This window comes from Ammospiza nelsoni, chromosome 3 (genome assembly GCF_027579445.1).
Source record: "Ammospiza nelsoni isolate bAmmNel1 chromosome 3, bAmmNel1.pri, whole genome shotgun sequence".
NCBI lineage: Eukaryota > Metazoa > Chordata > Aves > Passeriformes > Passerellidae > Ammospiza > Ammospiza nelsoni.
Window position 1 is genome coordinate 39,039,324 of NC_080635.1, and position 14,861 is coordinate 39,054,184.

Genomic DNA, 14,861 nt, shown 5'->3' on the forward strand with positions numbered 1-14,861 from the left:
CCTGAGAGTAGTTGCTGTTGGCAGTCACTGCTCTGTGTTACCAGAACTCTTGTTTTAGTGTACTCAGGTCTTTTGCTAGCATGCTCACTGGTGAGATGTGCTCTGATGGAGGAAAGGTGACTGTAAGGTCCAGCTCACATACTGCAACTGAAGGAAAAGAACAACCTCCACCCAGCTCTCACAAAGTCAAAAAGCAAGCTAAATGGCAATTCCATAGTTATTTTTTGGCTTATGCAGTCTGGTCTCAAGGCATTTGAGCCCCTCAGACTGGCAGCGTTGTGAGTCCCTTTCTCAAAAGTGGCAAGATGGAGGCATACAAACCTCTTTGCTTTTTAATGAGTCTGTGGTGCAGATAATCAAAGGTTTTAGAAACTGACAGGAGTCAAGCACATATGGATTTGATAACTCATGGCTTATTACCTTGGTTTTCTCTCAGTAAAAACATACATAATAGCTTTCTGGCTCCAGAAATGAAACAGGAAAGATTGAGCAGTTCTAGTACAGTAGAAGTCTTTTACATTTTCCAAAGAGAACTGAAAAATGCACAGTTCAGTGATATGGATCAGCTAAGCAGTGCTATGTCTTCTAGGTGCCATCCCTTGCTCTTTTCATCTTTTCCACATTCTTGTTCTTTTCTTCCTGGTTTTTAGCTTTGTTTGCTCAATCGTTTCAGACTTCATTGCTATTCACCTCATTCTAAGGAGAGTGTTCAGCTACAGGTCATATATATCCTACTACCCAATCTGGACTGCTTATGGAGTGGGCTTGTTTTTAAATGGTGCTTCTATTCCTTAATTGCCTGAAGACATGCATAGTATTTCACAATGGAACCAGAAATGCTGTAGTTGGTTGTTGCCCTCTCCAGTTGCTAACCCACTGGGATATTCTGGATAGGACCAACTGCAAGGTGAACAAATTACTCTAAAAGACTCTCAAGAATGGAAACACACAGATGTTCGTATTTGATTTCTGCCCTAATATTTAGTGAGGACTCTATAATTTAAATTAAAGGGCTAATTTTTCCCCAATTTAATCTCCTTTAAACAGTGTGGAAGTTATAAACATTATAATAATGTTACCACTTTCATATTTAAAAATATGCCCTCTAAGCATTTACATTCAAGATTTGTTTTTCTTCAGATGTGTAAATAACGCATAGCAATTTGCATCTCATGCATAAATCTTTCTCCTGTTGAATGCAAATTAAAAAATAAAAATAATCTGGCCCCCAACCCCTTTCATTTGCTTCTTTTCCCACCTCCTCATATTTACAGCAAGTTAGCTGGCTAATTCTTCCAATGAGAATTTCAAGCATTTATGTGTGTTTAAAAAATTATCTGACTGAAGTTTTCTTCCACCCAGTAAAAAGAAGCCTGGAGCTGATTAATAGTGTTTCCTTTTCCAGTCCTAATGAATGTTTTTCAGGTTTTATGCATTCCAGATGAATCTATTTTAAATGGTGTGTGTCTGTCTGCGTGCATGAATGTTGCTCTTTCTTGGGATTTATCCCAAATGAGTTTAGCTTCTCTGTACCTTGTAGGACAATATCGATACTGGCTTAATCAATTTCAATTTGCTGTTAAACCAGAAACGAAGCATTTATCAGGATGAACCAGGAAGGGCTGAATGGACTTTTCATGCTGCTGAGGTCTCTTTGTGAAATCTGCTCCATGAAGTTTCTGGAGCTCAGAGATTACAGGAAGATCTTCTCTGACTTGCACTTGCCACCTAGTCTGGATGCACCCTCAGGGTGGTTTTACTCTACGTGTTTCCTGCACTGGCAGTGTGTGTGCCTACTGATGAGTATCATGGGGCTCAACCCACTAAAAATAACTTCTCTGGATAGTCTTGCTGCCTTCGTAAAAATGCAACCAAAATATCTCATTGAATCATCTTCGCCAGCTCCGACCGGCTCTGCTATTTATGACTGCGGAGTCACTTCTGCCTCCCCGGCTGCTTCACACGGAGCACAGAGCCAGCCCTGGCAGACGTGAGAGGTGCCAGCAGCAGCAGCAGGAGCTCTCTGGTGGGTGAAACCTTCTGCTCACACAGCATGTCCCGGCCCCGAGCTGCTGGAGATACGGGGTGTTGCAAACTCCCCGCTCCTGGAGGCAGGTGTTGCTTTAGGGATCAGCTCTGAACGCCCTGGCAAGCAGTGGGTGAGCATTTCTTCTGCTGCTGCCTGATCCCAGCAGAGCTAATTTTAAAGTGGTGAGGAAGCGCAGGGAGGTGATAGCAGGATGGTCCCAGCTGTTCATCCCAAGGACGCGAGTGGCACTTCCATCTGAGAGGGAAGGCAGGAACTCCCATTTCGCTGCACAGACTGAGAGAGTGGGGAGAAGAGAGTAAAACCTTCCCTAGATTCCTGTTTCACTTCAGAAGAGTCTTTTCAAAGGCTCATCCTCCCTTCCTCTCCTCCTCTCCTGCAGGTTATATTTAGTTTTAAGCTCTCCTGGCTGCTGCACTGATAGTTTCTTACCATTTCCACTGCAATTAATCAGAACAGGGTTGAATATACTTTTGTCTCCGATTGTGTAAATCAGGATCCTTCTGTCTAAAATGAGAGGGCCTTTGCTGCCCGGGTACACTGCTTTCCATCCCATGCCATGCCATCTCTTCAGCACAGCCAGGCAGCCAGGCATTCCTGGATTCACGTGGCATACGTTGCTCTGGTGTGGAAAACAGGCCGAGGAGGACTGAGGTGAAGGACTAAGCAAGCATCATAGCTTTGGTGAGAGGTGCTGTGAGATGGATGAAGTCACTGTTTTAGGGGGCCTGTTAACCCACTTTCATGCTGTGGTGCAAGGGGGACATGAGAGAAGCTAGAGGGCTTTGGCCCACTTGCTCTGCAGCACAACCAAGCTCACCACTTCAAGTACACTTCAAAACCTGCTTGAATAAGGTAGCACTCATGCAATATGAACTGGGGAGATAAAGTAGGTTTGGACAGAAAAATATCATAGTAAAGAAAGCAGCTCGAGATCCCAGTAGTCTTTTCTAACAGCCCACAGGCTGCTTCCAAACCTGTTTCAACAAAACATCATGAGGGCTTTGGCCCCCACTGTGAGCTTTCCTGGCTCACCTTGAGGCACCCAGGCTCTCCCTTGAGCTCACTGGTTACACCGGGGCAACATGAGTACAGAAAGAGCAATGAGGATGTGTGACACCTTCTGTGTGTTTGGAGAGGTTAATTGAAAGCGCAAACTGTAATTGTAGGAGGCCCCAGCACTACAGACATTAGTGGCTTTGCTGGCTCTTCAGCGTTAGCTCTTTTCCTTCCTATCTCACAGCCCATGAGCCTGGCCAGAAGACATCATCTGTTTTAGAGTAAGCTGTGCCTGCAAATCAAAAAGCTCTTTTAAAATATGTATTTAGACTCAGCACTCCTGTGGGAGTGACTGCTTTGCAGGTTTGTAGTCTCAGGTGCAGAAGGGTTAAAATTATTTGCTCAAAGACTTAAGATGCAGAGTAGAGCAGGCAGCAGGACCAAGGAGTTGCAATCCTTAAGGGGCCATTCCTAACACTTTTCCATAATCCCTTCTTTTCAGTTAGTAGCAAATGAGAATTTATAACATTGCCTCTTAGGAAAGAGAACATTGCCTCTTAGAAAGAAACTGCAGCGTTGTTCTCCAAACCAACCCAGGTCAGAAATTTTCCAGTTACACTAGCTAAAACTGCAGGAAGTATTTCTGAAGGACAGACACACTATGCATCTTTTTCTTCCACCTGCCTAAACACTGGGCTGTGTGTTTCTGTTCTGGTCTTAAAGAGGAATGATGAATTGCAACTCCACCTTGCAGGGTATAACATTTGATTTTGCTGTATCTGTGGTTAGCAGATCACATTCTTAATACACCCTTACTTGTCAAACAACAGCTCTGTAGGCAGAGATCAAAGGAGCTGGCAAGAACACGTTTCCTCCACTCATACAGGAGAAGATGAGAGGTAACATGATCTTGACCTCTGAAAGTCAGGTACAGCTCTGAGAGTGGGTGACATGAGCCAGCACTTCTGTTGATCATATAACAACAACAAATACTGGTGCCATAGCACAGACATGGATTAATTATTTGGAGGGAGCTGTATTTTTGCAGGTCCTAACCCCTGTAAAACTGGAATTAACTGGATGAACATATCCTGTATTGTTTGTAATTTTAACTGTTTTTACTATATATATATGAACAAAGCAAGCTTATTCTTAGTAGATTGCATTGCTAAATTTTGGGTGGAGAAAAAGCAACTCCTTTAGTGAATTACAAGTTCAGATTATGTCACAAAGACTGTCTCTGCAGGGTTTTATTGCTCCCTAAGTAATGTACTGTCTGCCCTTTCCCAGGAAGGTTTTATACCATCAACAAACAGCAGGGGAGTGAAAAATATCATCTGTAGGACATAGTAAACTCACACAAGTAAATGTGGCTATAAACTATAAGTAAGCTAGCAAATTTACAGATGTTCATTTGAATCCAGATGCAGTTACTGTACCTCCAAGGCCTCACAGACGTAGTGCAGAAGCTGCTTTGCCATATTGCATGGAGAGTTAACGAAGTCACATGATGGTGTTGTTGCCATCTTTTCTTTTTCCCCCAGCTGCTAAATTACATTAAAAAGCACTAAATAAACACTCAATATTTTCCTGAAATAAATTTATCGTGTAGCAATTATTGCAGTTAATCTCGGTGCGTGTCTGACTCTAAGTGGGAGGTGTCAATCAATGTAATTAGAAAAGATGTGCCTGGAAAACAACCTCTGCATTACAATATTGCCCCCACTGTAAACACCCTACCACGTGGTGTGTCCCTTCTTAGTTACACAGTATAAGTCCTGTGTTGATTCAGGCTTGAATTACACTGTAAATCTTCTTTGTGAATTTATAGACTGTCCCTTTGAAGGCAGATTTGTGCCAGCCTATTTATTTAAAGGCCTTTTTCACTGCAGCAGTGTGCTTTGGAGATCTAATACCTTATACGCAAAACCCCTGAGTGACAGCAGCTCTGCAATCTCATGATACTTATAATACATTGCATATTATCAATAAAATGTTGCAAGACATGTCATAGATCTTCTTAACATAACTTTAAATTATGGGTACAAGTTTGACCTATCTATTGATGGATTAGAAGCAAAGCTTAGACTGTTAAACAGAATTAAAAGTCTCAGGGCATCATTAAACAAACTGTTTCAAGTAAAATGTCTGTATTTCGCCATAAAAAGTCAAAGCATACCTGAAAAGCTAGCTAGTCCCCAAGGCAACTTATAAAGTTTAAAGATACCCATGAATAGCTCTCAAGTATTTTTTAAAAATTATTTTTGCCATTGCTGTCATATTAATTATCATCCAAATTTCTCCCAGAAACTTTGACCACCCTAAAAATTTTTGATCTGTGTCCCTCCCAACCCCCTCAAAGCAAACCAGAGAAAATAAACTCTGAACTGCCAGGAGGTCTAGACAGCACCCAAACCTTTGGTATCAGTGACATGTAGATTGCCTGCCTGTTGTGTCCCGTTTCTGAGTTGAGATTCATTATGTCAAGGCTGGAGAGTGCAGTGACAATGAGGCTCCAAACAGAGATTTACAAGTGACTCCTCAGACATGCAGGAGTCTATGCTGGCAGATCCAGCTGAAGACTTTGTACATTAGGTCACAAATGACTCTTCTGCAAATTTTCAGAGACATTTTTTAGGGTTTATTTGTGTATGGTTAGGTAGCTTGACTAATTTTTATTTATGGAGTAGGTTTTGGCATTTTAACCGTTGATTCTTTGCCACATCTTTTTGTGTTCTCTTTGTGTTAGCACTTTGGCAACAGGGAAAAAATTAAGGCAAGTCATTTAAGTGACTCGTCTGAAGTTATGCAGGAAAACAAGGATAGGGCCATAAACAGCTCAGAGATGTCCTGTTTCCTAGCCCTCCACATATATCCTGGAAATATTCCTTTTTTTCTGAGTGTCATTAGGATTAACTGTCCATAGCATGGTAAATAAGACCTCTTCCCTTCATGCTTTATTGTTTAAAACATTGGATTTTATTTTTAGGATGTGAACTTCTGTGTTGGGAGGGTAGTGGAGCGTGCTTAGTCTGATAAAGATGGAAGGAAAGAAGCCCAGAAATTACTGCCTTTTTTCATTTTTTCTATAATATAACTTCTGGATCAAGTACATTACTATGACTGAGAGTGAAAGAGAACTTTTCCATTGACTTGAGAGGGAATGGAGAGAGACATTGAAAAGAAACGTGTCCAGCTGATGAGTAAGCTGGCATGCACCACTGAGTCATTAGTTTATTCTATTAGAATGGACTGTCTTTTACTGTTGATAAAAAAAACCAAAATAACTCAGTTCATTACACATTAAATTAAGAGAACGTACACATGCTCCATAATCACAACTCTCCCTGAGCACTGATCAGTAATAGTGACCTTTTGGGTAAGGGGTGGAAGGTGAAAGCCTGAATAGTTTTTGTTAATTATTACTCCTCTGTGCTCTGGAAAATCCTAAAATTTAACAACTTTTCTGTGCCTCAGGTCCCTTGAGACCTGAAATTGGCAACAACAAAAGAATATATATATTTGGACAACAGTTTATAAGCAATTCTGGTGCTTTATATTTGTTTTGATTTAGGTTTTGTTTGTTTGTCTTTTGTAGTCTCTCCTGGAGTGATAAAAAGCTTTTTTTGACAAGTTGAAAAAAGTTAGTTTTCACTCGTATTTATTCAGTCTCATATACTGAATAAATAAAGGCACGATAAGAGCAGCTTGAGCTCTGCAGTGGACTTTCCTGACTCTTTCAGCTAACCTTAAAGTTCACTGTGCTGAAAACTAATGGCATTTAGTTGTCAAGAAGCCAGAGTAATGACATTTTGTGCCATTATTCTAATGCATTTTTCACTGTGCATTTTCTTTCATTATTTCCATGAGTAATATCATTATGCATTCATGCCAATACAATTCTGATAATTAATTTACATGATGGCAATTTCTTAATGATTTTGATGTCAAAGTTAATAGCAACATCTGATAGTTGATCTGCTTGAGCTGACATAAATTTAACTTTTAACGTATTGATGCCAAAACCAAGAGCAGCATCAAATTACATAGCAGAAAAATAAACATCCACAGGGTAAAATCCTCAGTAGAAAAGTCTTGATCCTTACGCAAGGTTGATAGGTTCAAAATAAAACCAGGACCCCCAGACACGATGCATGTCAGATTTTTACTTCCTCTTGGTTTATTTGTTTATTTATACATTAATGGTATTGATGTCTCATGCTTAAGAGATCAAATTATATACTATCATATAAAAGATGTCGTATTCTTGCCTTCAGATTGTTGTATGTGTTCCATATATTAAAAGGAAAAAATGCATTAACTAAGCTTTTATCTTTCTTGTTCTTTAAGCATGAAATCTAAACTGCTCTGTAGGGGGGGAATTTAGGACTGATGTCTGAACCCAAATTTGTGTCTTGGTTTGTGATTTCAGTTTGCATCATGTGGTAATAAAATCTGCAAAATAGACTTTATGTGGAGGCAAATATTGTTAATATCAATAAAACAAAAAACAGAGCAATGCAAAATAATGGTTGAGATCAATATTTTTGGTATATTTTTGCTATATGGAATTGATGCATGGATAAAGAGATAATTTTATGTGTTACTATATATATGTATCTATCTTTTTAATATTGACTCATGTAAGTATTACAAGACAATTAACATAAAATAAACCCACATTCTTCAAGTCTTTATCCAGGAGATTTGAAGATCTCTTTACAAGTTTATAGGTATTTTATTTACCAGTTAAATATTTTAGTGCACCTTAGCGTTGAAAAAATGTATGTGAAACAAATTATGATAGCCATAAAATGGTGATGGTTGTTTTCCCTTTATATTTTTAATGAAAAGCAAAGCTTCATTCCATGACACAGTCACCAACATAATATTTATTTCCCCCTGCCTCAGCCTGTTAAATGTATAGATGAAATGTTAAAAACCATTAGAAATAAAATTGATCCTGCCGTATATCTCAGCCTTTTCCTGAACTGGCTTTTCATCAACGATATCCACCAAGGGAGTGCACATTTCATTTTACATCGTGAGGAGATAATTATACAGCCTCAATTAGACCTTTCATTGCTGGAGTATAAAGGGCTGCTAGTGCAGACCCAGATCATTTGCCTCTAAAATGCAATACCTTTCCTTCTTCAGACTCCACAAGCAAGGTGCCTGTCCCTCCCTGCTGAACAAGAAGCTATGACTGATTGCTTTTAGCCTCTCTTAAGCTTGTCTTCACAAACATGATGACACATGCTTGCTTGAAGCCAGGCCCCCAAGATTCAGGTATGTGAGTGTCCATTTTCTGTGTCCATCCTGTGGAGATGAGCGCTGCTGCTCCACCCAGAGACAAAGTTTGCAGAATTATTTTAAGCCCCAGTGGTGTGGGTGAAGGTGCAAACAACAGCAATAGCTTAATCCCCTGTGTATATTTCTGGGGAGCTGTACTTTGGAAGAAGCCTGTGGGATGAGAGGGACTTGGTTTGCTCAGAATTTTTAACTTGTGCAGTGTAACATGAGTGCACATGTTCAGCTACACACCTGCAAGTCCTTGTAAATGTAGTGCTGTGGTGGAGTACATGAGAAGAGCGTGGATGGGAGATGTCTGAGAGCCCTTGAGTTTCAACCACCCTTTGTTAGGACACACACATCTTCCACACATTCAGACATAAACTGAGTCTACCTCAGCTTTTTGCTCTCAAAAGAGAATTGGTTTGAGGCAGATACTAGTCATACAAGTAAGGACAGTGAGAGAGAAGACTGGAACAGAGCCTGATGTTTGGAATGGGAATTTTTTTGTTATGCAGGCTTTGTCAAATGCATTTCATGCTCACACATTTGTGATGAAGACCTGGGATACTTTCCTCTATCATATTATGGAGACTGAGAAAGGAGTGGAATACTGACTGTCCTTTTTCCTTGGTCTGCAGAAAGTATGGGTTTTAGCTGTTCAAGTTTCCTTTGGAAATAGGTTGGTCAAGAACACATCCTGGTTTTAAGAATAGCTGCTCAATGAGAAAGAGCAGTGTAAATGTTATCTTTATTCCAGGTGAGGAGAAAATCTCTGAAAAGCATTTCTGAGGAGTGTCATCTCTGTGGGTTGATTGTTGGAAGGTGTAAGAAATATGACTATGATTGTGGTTTGCCCACTGAGAGACTCTCCCCCACAACCCAAATGGCTTTCTTGTGTGTGGCATTTCAGAAACCCCTTTTTTTCTGCCTCCAGGCATGTGGAATGCCTGTGCAGAAAATATTTTTTTCTTTTTTTGTGCAGGGCTTGTCATGAGTTGGACACAACCTCTTTGGAATGCAATGTAGGAGTTTGAAAGGGAGGTTTTAAAAATTCAGAGCTGCCTGAGGACTGTAAGCATTACTAATGAAAATGTGTTTGAGTTTAATGTTGAAACTAAATGTCCCATACAACAGAATGAAATTAACTTCTTCCCTCCCCAAAACTCATACAGAAGTTTCCAAAGCCTTATATCTGGCTCAGATAACTTAGCTTCTGAGTCAAAAACTCTCCCTCTATGCCTCACATAAACACCCACACCCAGGCATCTCGTATTATCTTCCATTTCTGCACTCTGCCAATTATTTGTCACACCCCGTTATTGTGGACTATCTTAAATTAGCTCCTTAGTGACTCAAGCATTTATTAACTGCTCAGGAACCAGGAGTTCATCATGTCAAGGAGCTCCCAGGCCTTAATTGTTGCAATAGGAGTCATTTAGGACACTGATGGTGGCCATGAATCATGGCAGAGGCAGCAGGGGCACCACCTGGCAACAGGGCTGTGTCTCCCAAAGCAGGAGATGTTCTACTCATTCCCTTCACCAGAGAAACATGGAGTGCCCTACAGGTGGTGGGATGCATCTTGTAGCAGTGTCCCTTTGAGTCATGAAGTCTGAGGGAGATGGCAGCAACAACCCACTACTCACTCTCTTTAATCAGGTGTGAGCGCAGAGGCGTGGCTGTGGGTATGATCTAGCTGCCTTGGTCCCTGGTGCAGAGGCAGAGAGCACTGCTCCTTTCTGCAGGAACAGTAATTAGTCAGAAGGCAGCCTAGCTACCAGGTACAGTGCTCATTGTTTCTCTCCTTGACAGCCAGCTCAGACTTGTTATTAACAAAAAAAATCTTTCGCTTTGAAAGTAATTTTGTTCTCTCCATCCTCCACTGCTACATTTTCTTGCAAAAACCATGCTGAGTCACATTACACTGTGGCTAATGCTGTGCGGCCTCTTTAAGGTGCCACTTTGGCACACTGGTTCAGTAGTCTCAGACTGGACCAAGAGCAGAAAAGCAAATAGTGAGGTGGAAGTAGCTTCCCAGTTCCCATGGCACAGACAGCTGTACAGTGAGCTGGGAGAAAGTTTTGTGGAAGATGGTCCACAGCACATTACATGACAGCTTTTTAACAAGAGGGAAATTATGTCCTCTGTTACTTGTTGGACTGGGATTGATTACACTCAGTCCTGCAACCCTCTGGATATTTTAAGTCTGCAGACCACAAAGAGCTTTCACTGTAACTGGACAGTCACTAGTGTCCATTTACTGCACTGTCCTTGTCATCCAAAGTTTTCAGTCATACAGTTTGCTGACTAATTGTACCAAGCAATGTGTTTTTAATACAATGGGTATTTACAACCTGCAATAGTTATATATAAAGCCTTAAAAAATATGCAATGTTTGACTACTAAATCATATGATATTAAAGGAGGTTGTGTATGTTTTTACATTCACTTTAGACTTACACACAGAGAGTATTTCCAATTGTTTACATATGTTAGAATCTCTTGCATTTAAATAGCTCATTATGCAAATATTTACAAAATACATGGATATTTATTTTTACTGTACCTTCTATTCAATCACTGAACTAAGATTTAATGTCTAAACATTGTCTACAGAGTCGCATGTGCAGTAATGTATTATGAGTAATTATGCACTATATACAGTTATACAACAAAAAAAACCAGATTAAAAAAATATTGGCCTTTCAAAGGCAAGCACACAAATTTATGGAGCATCTGAGGTAAGGTGCAATCCTATTTCAACCCCCAATTTTGCATGTGTGCCTTATACCATGGTGTTCACTAGCCGTGCTCTGGTTGTCCCCCAGCTGCCTTCAGCTGCGATGGGTGCGTGTCCCACGCTGGGTCACGCAGGGCAAGGCTCTGACCAAGGCTCCAGCCAAGCCTTGGGACCAGACCAAGGCAAATTTATAATGTTTCCCAGGCAAGGACTTTTTCCTGGATTTGGTCACCTAAGCAACTGACCTGGCTCAGCGCGCATGTTTCTGATTTTCCCACTCCAAGAGCAAGAGCTTGCAGAAAGAGAACGCCCTGTACTAATTCACCTCTCCGGCTGGAGCCATGCACCAAGCAGGACTAATTTTGCATTTGAGACATTTGAAAGAGCACTGTGTTCTCGTATAATCAAAGACAGACTGAAGTAATTGTGTTGAAGGGTTTTCCTGACCAGAATATCTTCCACCAGGAAATGCTGCTTTGTTGGAATTGAAATACTTCATAGGAACATTTTGTTTGCGATGATATTTTTTGACAGAAAAAAATGTGAGCAATTCAAAATCTGAAGAAAGTTCTTCTCACTGCTGGTTGTTTCAATGTAGGCCTGATTTAATTTCTTTTGGTTTCAGAGTATATAATATTTATATTTACTGCTCATGAGTTAAATATTATCCAATCCCCTGCACAATGCCCTTGGAACATTTCAATTTTGTTAATTGACCAATTTGATTATTAGAAGGCTTCAATAAGTTTGGGTTTTAACAGTTATGTGTTTATTGGCCCTTCTGCATGCACGGGGCTTTCCTATATTTTATGAAAACAAGAAAATTTTAGAAACTTTATTTTAACAGAATTTATAACTGCTAAGAGGATGAAATCCAACCTAAAAAAAAATATATTTTAAGTGGATAAAGTTTTCACAAGTTAAAAGCAGCCAAAATAAATCTAAAAATTATTGAGTGATCTCCATAATAGATGGCAACTTTTGTTCCATCTACTACACTGCAAACAATTTGTCCTTGGAAGTTACTCTGAAAACAGTATTTCATTTTTTAAATAGTACAATTTATAGACAAAGACAAGATACTTGAAGCCAGGTTTTTTAAGTGTTAGCTGAATCAGTGATGAATATGATGTATACACTTGCCTGTAGTTAAAATTTCCTAAAGCTAATTTATAACAATATGCATCCTGCATATTGATAATGTCCTAGTAAAACCAGACTAAATAGAAGTTCTCTTAAACTGAAGACAGGTTGGAGTATGGTAATATCATTTGGATGAAGATTTCTCAGGATAATTAAATTAATCTGATTGCAAATCTTTTATTTCCAGTTCACAAAACATTTTGTAACTTCCTGGGTATTTATATTAATTGAATTAATATGTGACATTAATTATATTTATATTAAGTGACATTAATATCACTACATTCTGATTATGGAAAAAGGTAAAGCAAAACAGTGATGAAGGAGACTCATGTAGACAAGTATCAGGAAATGTTAAGGGTTTTATGTAAAAGGAATGCTTTCATAGCATTTCATGCTAAATAAGCAATGTTTGGATAGTGTCTGACATAACGGATCAGAATTCTTCAATTCCTTACTTGCTCTCTTTGGAGACATTTGGAAATAGGAGTGCTCACAGCAGGCGTGCACACAACTGTAATGTGGGTAGCAAGAAATCCATCTCCATACTGTGCACTGTAACAAGCCCTTGTTTGGCTGTAGGCTTGACTGCTTTTTATGTCAAACATTAATTGGTTGGGCAAAAAGAGATCATCCTCATTTTCCACAGACTCTTAGCCTGAGGTGGCTACAACACCAGCCAAGCTTTTTTACATTTAATTTTCTACTAGACGCTTGTTGGGGATCTTAATGGAGAAATCAGCTTCTGATCTTCCAGGGACTGGGATTTTTGAACAACTTTCCTACAGACATATTGAGGGGCAAGAAAGCCAAGAGGGATTATGATGTGGATCTCAGTGTGTTTATGAAAGGGATTATAGACACGTTTTTCTGCAGCAGCAGCCAACTGTGGTTGGTGGCTCAGGAACTTCTTTTGTTTGCTGAAGCAGACTTGTCCAAACTCAAAAGCACCAGTGTCTTCTCAAAAGCTTCAGCTCCTTTCTGGAGGCCAGCAAAAGCTATCTGAGGCAAAGGTTCCTGCTGTTGAAATCCAGGGCCAGAACTCAGACCAACCTCTGGGGTCCTGTCTCTTGTGCTGGCTTCCTTCTCCTGCTACTCCCACCTCAGTCTCACAGAGTAGTCTTGGGAGAACCAGGCAGTGTACACATGATGTTTACACATCTAAAACAATGGGAAAAACATTGCATAAACCACTCTAATGAAGGAAATTATGCTTGATTAAAATATAGTAGGTGCGCCAATCATTACTGCAGTAAGGCTGCACCACAGAGTCCAGTGCTTGGAAGGCACCAACCCAAGCAATTCTACAGTCTCAGCTTGCTCTGCTCTAAACTTAAGACTCTCATTCTGTTCCCCTGACCTTCTCTTCTATCACTGGAGATATATTCTATCACAGCAGGTCTGTTTCAGGTGGAAAGCAGATTGCCTTTAAAAAAAGAGAAAAAGGAAGGCAAAAAACAGGACACACCTATGCATTTCACTTGTGATTTCCACCCACCTCCTGCCATATAGCTACAAAAATGTTGAGCTTGTTTATGTATAAATAAAAACACTTTTTCATCACTGCAACTTGTAAATAGGAAATGAAGTCACAATCCTCGAAATTATAATGGCAGGCACACAAAGACACAGTTGCTGGCACGGAATTCAATTAACAGATAGCAATCACCCTTGGGTGACTGTGTGAGGTGGAAATATACAGGCATGCTAATAAGTAATATCTTAAAGCCAAGGCGTTTATCAGCCAGCAGCCAGACATGGGCATAAGTGTGGGCAGACAGCACTGCTCTGGGATATTTAATAAAACCTGCTCTCTTCACTTGAGGATTTGTGTTTAATCATTTGGTAACATTTTAGAAACATCTAGCCTGGGAAGCTTCTCAAATGGAAATGCTTAGGTCAGAAAATGCAGAGAGTTATTTACTGATACTAAAATAGCCAAAGGAAGAGAGTGGATTCTAGGTAATATTAACAGAATGCTTTGTTGCCATCTTTTTGACCTTTTAAGTTTCTGGGGTATGCCTGCTACGTGAATCGCAGCCTTATCTGGGTAAACATGCAGGAGGCGTTCATTAATACTGGGAAAGTGAATGATTGAACTGTTGTTTGAAATATAATTTTAACTCTTCTTTGCTTGGTTGAAAGCCTAAAGCTAAAATATTTCTTCTAAGCTAAAAGTTTTCTTCTAAGCTCCTTGAACTTTAATTTGCATTGCATTTTGGCCTTTCAAAGGCTTCAGGCAGGCCAAGGTTTGTCATCTGCTGAAAGATGTTCAATTTAAACTTTCTCATCAGGTCTCTCTTTGTGCCACTGCAGTAGGGTGAAGTCAGAGGGCTGTTTTGCATGGCTAAATACCACTGCTTGGAGGAAAGGCAAATTCAGTAGCAAAGTCTTTAAAGGAAGGTTTCAAGTTAAAGTTTCTTTAAAGGAAGGCAGTTCAACTTAGGGAGACATTTGTTAGCAGACTCATGAAGAAGAAATGTAAGGGATGGTGTTAGTACATTCCTGGGTAACTCCCCAGGGTTAAAGGAGTCATAAAATGAAAGTGGTTTGGAGCAGGACACAGGAGGCCGGCCAGCCTAGTGATGGGAAGCAGTGTGTGTCAGCCTATCAAGGAAGGCTGGAGGGTGTTGGCTG